Here is an 8,900-nt window from a genome sequence, read left to right as displayed (position 1 = left end):
ATTTGGAGCTCATTTTCCCTGTCAAAAGCCCAATCTCCCAAGACTGGTCAAAATGTGCAGAATGAGGCTGCCAAAATGCAGAGTGTTGTTTCAATCAACTTTTGGAGGTCTTCCTCAACTCCACATTGAGCTCATGATAGCTCAATGGAAATATCTCTGTGTCTAATTATTATTTTACTCATCAAGCAAGTCATTTGGTCAATCCAGCTAGGAGAAATCTTGATTTTCCCAAAGTCACTTAAGAAATGCAGCAACTCTCCCGAAGCAAATGATGTTTTGGACATTTCTCCCAAACCATGAGACCTGTGTAAAAACTGAATGAGGTTTTTTTTCTCGAGTCTATTATGGGAAAAAACCTCTCTCACTTTTTTCAAATTCATCTTTTCTTGCTCAAAAACATCATTTGAATAAAACCTATCCCGATGTGTGGAACAGGGCATTTGTAGAAATGAAGGGAAATGAAGGGGATGAGGGGCTTCTAATTTCTTGAGAAAATTTTGAGAAGTAGGGAGGGATGTTAGGAAGTAGGGGAAAGTAGAATTTCAAAGATTGAGTGAGGGAAAGGGGTCTAAAAGGGCAAAACACAGGCCTAACCTAGAAAAGTGTTAAATTGTAGCAGTAGGCTAGGGTTTGTGGGAAAATGATGAATTTGAGGGATATAAGTGATGGGAAGTGTTTAAGAAGGTATATTAAGGATAGGGGAAGGTGTATGAACATCAGGATACAAGTTTTTTTGATGATTTGACCATCCAAGAAAAATTACCTTCAAAACCCTAGGAGAGGGAAATGAGCCTTAAGCACAACTGAAGCACAAACAAGGTGTAAAATGGCCCATTGGAACCTGAAATAATGATGACAACTCTTTGAATGATGGCACACTCGGTCGAATGATGACATGGACCAGTACTTGGAAAACTTTGGAAGGAATGAAAACAATCCTAGACCTAATACCTAGTGACCAAATTTTACTTGAAGACTCACTAAAATGACAAAAATTTGATTTCGACACCCCAAGACCACTTTATAAGAGCATATTTGATCATTGGTGGAAGACTGCAAAGACTGACACTAACAATGGCATTATCAGGTGGGAACATTGATAGATTTGATGAGCATGATGGGTCGGTTAGAGGAGTACATTTTCACAAGGCTCAGCCGTGTTTGTGTCTGTAGGTAAGCCAACTGGCTTGGATATTTATTGCATGTTTTGTGGTCCATGTGAACCTCTTTTTTTTGTATTTCAGAGATTGAGAAGCGCTTTGAAACTAATCACCAAGGTTCATTTTTCAGTAGTTCCATCAATTGGACGATTGATATGGGTTTCAATGGATACATTTTTATATCCTGGAATGGTGGGTGTCTAACACCTTGGTGACATGGAGAGGGTCTTGAACACATTGGTGGTGTGTGAGTCCCTCATGTATTTTGAAAATTTTTTCATGGATCAACTAGGAGATTACCTTTACTTGCTCTGTATTGTAAAATGTCTAGAAATTACACATGTCTAGTGGCAAGTTTTGTAGTGGTGTCAATTGGGTCTAGCTTGGGTGGCTGGGAAGAAAATGTTATCTTTCCCTGTTTGTGAGTCAATTGTTGTTTGGAGCTCTTCTTCATGAGCTATGAGGAATAGAGTCAATTGTTGTTTGGAGCTATGAGGAATATCTCAGTCTCACTACCGGATGGAGGGTGGGGTGAGAAATTACATGCAAGGAAAAAGGTCGCAAGGTAATCAAACTCTTATACCTAGTTTAAAATCTTCTGAATGGGCGGAGATTGGGCCAGATGATAAGTCCTTGGTGATTTTGGCAGACTTAGAAATGCCTCTCATAGTGCAACCACTTAGCCAAAGGAGAGCTGCAAGAAAAAATCCCACCCTCTCCCATCCAAGGAACAAAGTTATTTTAGAATTGGTAGGTTTAGCGAAGCTACCCAGCCATGTAGCTTCTTATGTAGACATTGTACGTGTATATTTATGACATCTAAAGAGTAGTGCCTTCGATTGTAAATGATATTAACTACAAGTCATCTGACATAACAGTAAAAAATACAATTATGAAAAGTTGTTATAACTCCAATTTACTTGTTAATGTTACAGGGAATGTCTTTAAGATCAATATATGGAACTACAATATGCACCGCTGCCTATATCCGGAGAGTTAAGTTCCACAATGAGTATCCTTAGATTGTCAGTGCCAATGACGAACAAACAATAATGATATGGAACTGGTAATCTTGAACTTGTATCTGACCTTACTGGCGACATTTTTTTGTGTAATGTGTGTTTCTTTTCATCATAAGGAAGATTTGGTCATTTGAAGCCCCTTGGATCAGACTGATTGTGTATGGGATATTTGTGCTCCGAGGAGGAAAACCGTCTGCTGATGATATTAAGGTTAACACAAATGAACACAGATGTTTTTGGAGAGGGTGATGCTATTGTCAAATATGTTTAGGAATGTCATGACCGTGGAGTGAACTGGGCTGCTGCTTTTCATCCCAGCTTGCATTGATTGTGTCAGGAGCAGATGGTCACCAAGCAGATTGAATGGCATGCAGATTCAATTGCTTGGTGAAGTTATATCTATTTCATTAGAGATATATTAACCTTTTTTTTTTTCCTTCTTTGTCTGTTACTCCTCTTTCTTGAGTAGCATCTCAGTTTGCATGTAATTCATTTGTGAAAAGTTAGTTTGTTTTGTTCTCGAATACCAAGGCCTGGCAAGCTGGATAATTTAAGAGGGCATGTGAAAAGTTTGTAGATAATTCATTTGTGAAAAGTTAGTTTTGTTCTCAGAGATCAAGGCCTGGGAAGTTGAATACTTTAGGAGGGCACGTGAAAAATTTGTAGATAATTCACTTGTGAAAAGTTAGTATGTTTTTTATTCTCAGGTACCAAGCTTGGGAAGTTGGATATTTTAACTTTTAAGAGGGCATGTGAACTATATGTCTCATGTGATGTTCCATCCACGCCACGACATTTTTGTTAACATTTAGAAGATAAAAGTATCTGAGTTTGAGATGTATCCAAGTATTGTAGAGGTGTCCAAACATTTCGTAGAGACCATGATTGCTTCTGGATCTTTGTAGCACATCTTGATATGAATCTTCTTGCTGCTGGGCATGACCGTGGGATGATTGTTTTCAAGTTAGAAAGAGAAAGATCTGCTTTTGTTGTTTATGAGGGCACCCTATACTGCAACAATGAACATTTTTTGTTTGCTCATCAATTTGCAACTCAAAAATACTCTCAACTTATACAGATAAGAAGGGTTGGATCCATGAATTGGATCAAGGATGATGATCATTGTTGTTTAGCCCCATGGAGAATGTTGTCCTAATACGTTTGGATGTTGATGGTGGGTGATATGAACTTATTCCTGGGCCAGAGGATAGTGTTGGGACTTGGGAGAAGTGACGCAATGCAAGAAGAAAAGACAGCGACTTGGAGGACCTGCTGCCTTTTTTGCTTGCAATCAATTGGCAGTCACTGACATGAGTCATAACCAAGTGATAAAAATCGCAGAAATAAGGTGATCAAGAAGTCTAGTTGTCCAGTAACTGTGGATACAATTTTCTGTGCAGGAACATAAAACCACCTTCTTGGGCCAGAAGATAGTGCTGGGACATAAGAGTGACACAATGCAGGAAGAAAAGACAGCAACCTTGGTTTGCAACAGAGGATTGTACCTGGGGACCTCCATATTCCATTTGTTAAATACATTTAGTCAGATGACATGGAAAATGTAGCCTTGCTGAGCAAGCATGCAATCATCATTGGAAGCAAGGAGCTTGTACATTGTTCTCTGCATAAGATTATTTGTGTTAAAACTTAAGAGTGGTGCTCGGGGTGACAATTGTGTTTTGTTGTCTTCCAAACAGAAACGGTGGCCTTATTGGAACACTTGATGTTCAAGTATGTATAATGAAGGTGTCTGAGAATTCTGTCAATCGCATGAATGAGTTGGAAATAACCGTGTCATACAGATTGATGCATGAGTATATATTCAAGCTGGTAGTGATAAAAAGGAAGTATGACAATGTTATGAGCATGATTAGGAACTGATTTGTGGACAGGCAGTGATTGCTTAGCTGCATCTGAAGGGCTTCCCAGAAGCGGCTCTTCACTTTTTCAAAGATGAGAAGGCATGATTTAACTTAGCAGTGTAGGGTGAAACTATTCAAATTGATGTTGCTTCTGCAAAACAGAGAGATGTTAAGGTCACTGGTATACACTTGGAACTGAGGCCCTTTGGTAAGGAAATGCTGCCATTGTTGAATATGCTTACCAAAGATTAAAGAATTTTGAAAGGCTTTCATTTTGTATCTTGTCATGGACAATATTGATAAGTTTTTGAAGATGTTGGGGATTGCATAAATATAAATTGATGTTATGGGTTAGTTTCACAATGCCCATATGTTTGTGCAGCAGTTCATGGGCTTACAGAGATTGCTGATATGCTTGTACTTAATTGTTAGGTAGCAATCTGCCCACTCTGCCATCTGGAAAGAAATCATCACTTATAGTGCCTCCTCCATCAATTTGTCGCAATCGTGAATGGCTGTTATTGAGGGTTACCAAAGGCCTTTTTGAGGGTGGGTTGCATAATGCAGGGGTTGCAGTCCATGAAGAAGAGGATGAAGGAGCTGCAGCCAATAGGGGTTAAGACCTTGACACTTCTGGTGGGGTGGATAATGCAGGGGGTGCAGTCCATGAAGAAGAGGATGAAGGAGCTGCAGCCAATAGGGGTTAAGACCTTGACACTTTTGGAGTTGAAAAACAAAATGGCGAGGTTGTAGTGGTCAATGATAGAGAAGTGAGAGGAGATAATGACGATGAGGTAGGATGGGATGTAGAAGCTTTGAACCTCCCTACAGATGTCTAAGCTGCAAATGTTGCAGGTACAACTCATAATGTCATTAGTTACGCCATCACCACGTATGCCAGTAATTCAAATATGGATATAGAAAATCTTTTCTTGCAGGTGAGAATGCAGCTGCTAGTAACATTAATATGGCGATGCAGCTCTCAAGTCAACAACTTGGTATTAAGAATTTCACTCCATTAAAAGTTAAAACCTTTGTTTTTGGATCTTTACATTGGCAGCCATACATACCTCCCTACATTTGTTTCTGCACTGTGGTCTTCTTAGCAATAGAGGGAGGCTAGAGTGAGACTGTTAGCTCAAATGTCAGAGGTCCATGAGCTTTGGTATTTAAGCTTTTTCTATTAGATGAGAAACTTAGACTAGCTTACAAAGCCACAACAGATGGGAAGTTAGCTTACAAAGCCACAGCAGATGGGAAGTTTAGTGAAGCATTAAGGTTATTTCTTACAATCTTGCACGCAATTCCAGTTATTGATGTAGATTTCTTTTAGGAGGTTGAGAAGGTGAAGAAATTGATTGGAATTGCTAAAGAATGTGTTCTGGGTCTTCAAATGGTGGTCAAGAGGAAGTTAAGGATCATACTGTCGAACAACAAGAGCTTGCAGCCTATTCTACTCATTGCAACATTCAAAAAGTCCATTTGAGGTTGGCTTTGCTGAACACCATAGGTGTTTGCTAGGGAAATTCAAGTTTTCCAAAACATAAAAGCTTGGTTTTTCAGTACATTTAACTACAACAACAAGGTCTTCACCATATCATCATTCCAGTTGGAAATAAAACACCAGTGATAATTTCTTTTCTATTCACTAGGGATAATGGCCCTTTACAATCCCTGCACAAAATGCCAAATACGAAACAATACTTACAGCTGTTAGCTCTGTATAAACTATAAACTGAAGTCCCAACATGCAATAGCTGCTGTTCCTTTAGCAGCTCCAACAACCAACTCCTTGGACACTTTGGACTGCTCCTAGTGACTTGGCAGCCCTCCTGGCATGCCCCCTGTACACTCAATCAGCAATCTACCCATCTTGCAGTTCTTCAGCTACGTCCTGTAGGCCATGGTCTGCTTCCTCAGTCCTCCTGTAGCAGGCTTCAAAGCCTTGGCCTACTCCTTTAGTCCTCAACCGCCTTGCTGTAGCAAGTTCACGCTGTCGCCCCCCCTGCACAGAACTCTACAGGGCCACTAACTTGGCTTGATAACTGCTGGCAAATGAGCTCGCTGCAAACCATGCAACAAAGGCCCAGCAAGTTCTGCAGGCATGTGGGAGGCAGTTGCAGGATGCTAAAAACACTGAATTATGACTTTAGAAATCCTTTTGTTTTTTTTGGAGCAACATTTACACCTCTATTCCGTGGTCAGAAGTATGTGTCCTGTCCACATTGTACACCACACTTTATTCCAATCATAAAGGGAAATCTATGTGCTATATGTGAGCTTGCGGTTGTGTTCTGGGTCTTTAGATGCAGTTCAAGAGAAAGGAAGTTAAGGATGATACTGTTCAACAGAAAGAGCTTGCAGTTTATTTTAGTCATAGCAACCTTCAAAAATTCCATTTAAGGTTGGCTTTGCTGAATACCATGGGTGTTTGTTATAAGGGATGGAGCTTTAGTACAACAGCTAACTTTGCTTGATGACTATTGGAAAGTGAACCCCCGCAACCATTCAACAAAGGTACAACAAGTTCTGCAGGCATGTGAAAGGCAGCTGCAGGATGCCAAAAAATTGAATTATGATTTTGACTTCAGAAATCCTTTTGTTGGTGGTGCAGCAACTTTTACACCTATATACCATGGTCAATCAGAAGGATGTGTCCTATCCATATTGTACAACATGCTTTGTTCCAGTCATACAACGAAATATCTGCCCTATATGTGAGCTTTCCATTGTGGGTTCCGATGTTTCTAGGTGCTAAATGTGCATCTTTATTTCAAGAAATTTCATTACCCATGCATATTTCCATATCAATATTGCACTCTCTACCTTTGAGAGCCACGTTGAGAGATATGGCAGGACAATCACTAACAAGTCTTGGACAGACTTGAGGGTCTTCTTAAGAGACTGGAGGAGGCTGTTTATTGATCACTGAAGTGATAGTAGAAGTAAAACTTTCCATGTTTTTTCATTGTTGACAATTTGAAATTTCAGTCTGTGTTTTTGCTTCCCTTTCTCAGTCTCAGACGATGAAAAGTGCCAGTAATTTAGCTTTAGGTCTCGAGAATTTTTGATAGAACCCCTGGGTGTTTATCCTATCTTTATCATGCAAGTGTTCTAGTGGTTTGTCTGAGTAGAAACAGGCACTAGGGTCTTATTATTCAACACCAGAAAGCAATGCAATTGTTTGAATGCTTTTTCATATGTAGGTCCTGTTAGAATCAGAACTGGTCAAATCGCCCCATTGGACTGGGCATGGTATTGAACCAGCCTGCTGACTAGACTGGTACCTAACCAGTACAGACTGGCCCTAATTGGCTGGACAAGAGACTTAAATTTTTATGAATTTTCTGAATGAATTTTCTTGTACATGCACAACAAAGTTGGTTTATTCTTTTGATGATGACTATAGATGCAAAGTAAACATTCGTGAATTTTTCTTAATGCCTGGAAATAACAATCCTCTCTTAATTATGACTCAAAATTTATAACTCTGAAGTTGTTATGTGTTTGAATGAAAACTATTTTACAAAATGCTTAAAAGAATTGGTTTGCATCTATATAACAGTATTCATGTCTATACTTGTATGTTGGCCATAGGGCTTTAGATTTGGGTTTCTATCTTTGTTTACACGGGTATTCTAAGTTCAGAACGTAACATCACTTTTACACTAGAAAGGCTTGGAAATTCTATAGCCAGCTGTTTGTGCTACATGCACTTGAAAAGGTGTCATTTATTTGCTGAAACCAAGGCATCTTTTAATGCAATTGACTCACAGCAGGAAGGAAAGCTATGACACAATTTAGATTTGCATTATTTGTATATTTACCTGTCTATATGCTGAAAATTTAGTAGTGGGTTATATTATATTCACGCTGCCTAGGAAACTTACACCATGTGGCCTCATTCCTAATCTCAAACTAAACCTCGCAGCCAAACACCGCTTCATCTCAAGAACAAATTATAAGGCCTTTAGGGCTTCAACATCTAGGACTCTTTGGTCTTCCTTTTTCTTTGGAGGCAAGGTCGTTTGAAACTCAATGCATGTTATATTAGGATCCAAGGGACCAAACTTGGCGTATAAAGAAAAAGCACTACTTTCTAAACATGTTTTTATTACCAAACTAGGTGCACCAAACCTTTTTTAAATCCCGAACACTAGTAGTAAAATTATAGCATTTCATAGTAAGTCGTCCTCTGTAGCTGATATCAGAGAAAGAGATTGCTGCAGCAGCAGAAGGAGAGATTACCATGGGAAGCAGAGGGTTTCAAGAAACAAAGAACTGATACTGATAAGGGGAGTAGGTCGTTTTTCCAGATCGAAAATGTATCACAAAAGGGTTATTTGGGCCCTCAAGGAAAAGAACGGGGGCAGTTTTTCCCAGCATGCCAAACAATAAAAAATGTATCACAAAAGAGGTATTTGGGCCCTTAAGGAAAAGAACAGGGCAATTTTCCCCAGCATGCCAAACAACCGCAGGTGCCCAAATCCGATGAAAACCCTCCCAAATTCTATCCTGCAGAAGATGTGCTTGATTAGACCCACTTCCTTTTCACACAATAAATCAATAGTTTCTTGAGTACCCAGATGCTCAAAAACTGAGATTGCTAAACCTATCAATCGCAATTCTCAAAAAGAGTAATGGGAAATTGGGAATCCAAGGCTTATGATGAAAAAAATCTTAACCTTATGCGTGGCGCTTGCGTCAGAGCTCTGGAATAGTGAAGACAGAGGTAATCAATGGGGAGAAGAGGAACTTAGGTCTTTAAAATTACTAAATTTAGATGTAAATTAAAATGTATGGTTTTTATTTTTTGATGGCTCTAAGTTGAGTTCATGAGCAAGGTCTAGATGCAC

General features: G+C 39.4%; 2 pseudogenes; both read left to right on the top strand.

The window, feature by feature from the left end:
* The first annotated feature begins 1,651 nt into the window (after nucleotides 1-1,651).
* LOC149203907 (coatomer subunit alpha-3 pseudogene) lies at nucleotides 1,652-4,664 on the top strand (annotated as a pseudogene).
* Nucleotides 4,665-4,796: 132 nt separating this feature from the next.
* LOC149203906 (coatomer subunit alpha-3 pseudogene) lies at nucleotides 4,797-6,932 on the top strand (annotated as a pseudogene).
* The last annotated feature ends 1,968 nt before the right edge of the window (nucleotides 6,933-8,900 follow it).

Source organism: Pinus tabuliformis, chromosome 2_1 (genome assembly GCF_031772625.1).
Source record: "Pinus tabuliformis cultivar Carrire ecotype Pingquan chromosome 2_1, CPIR1, whole genome shotgun sequence".
Lineage (NCBI taxonomy): Eukaryota > Viridiplantae > Streptophyta > Pinopsida > Pinales > Pinaceae > Pinus > Pinus tabuliformis.
The sequence above is the reverse complement of the archived record's forward strand: the minus strand, read 5'-3'. Positions and strand labels throughout refer to the sequence as shown.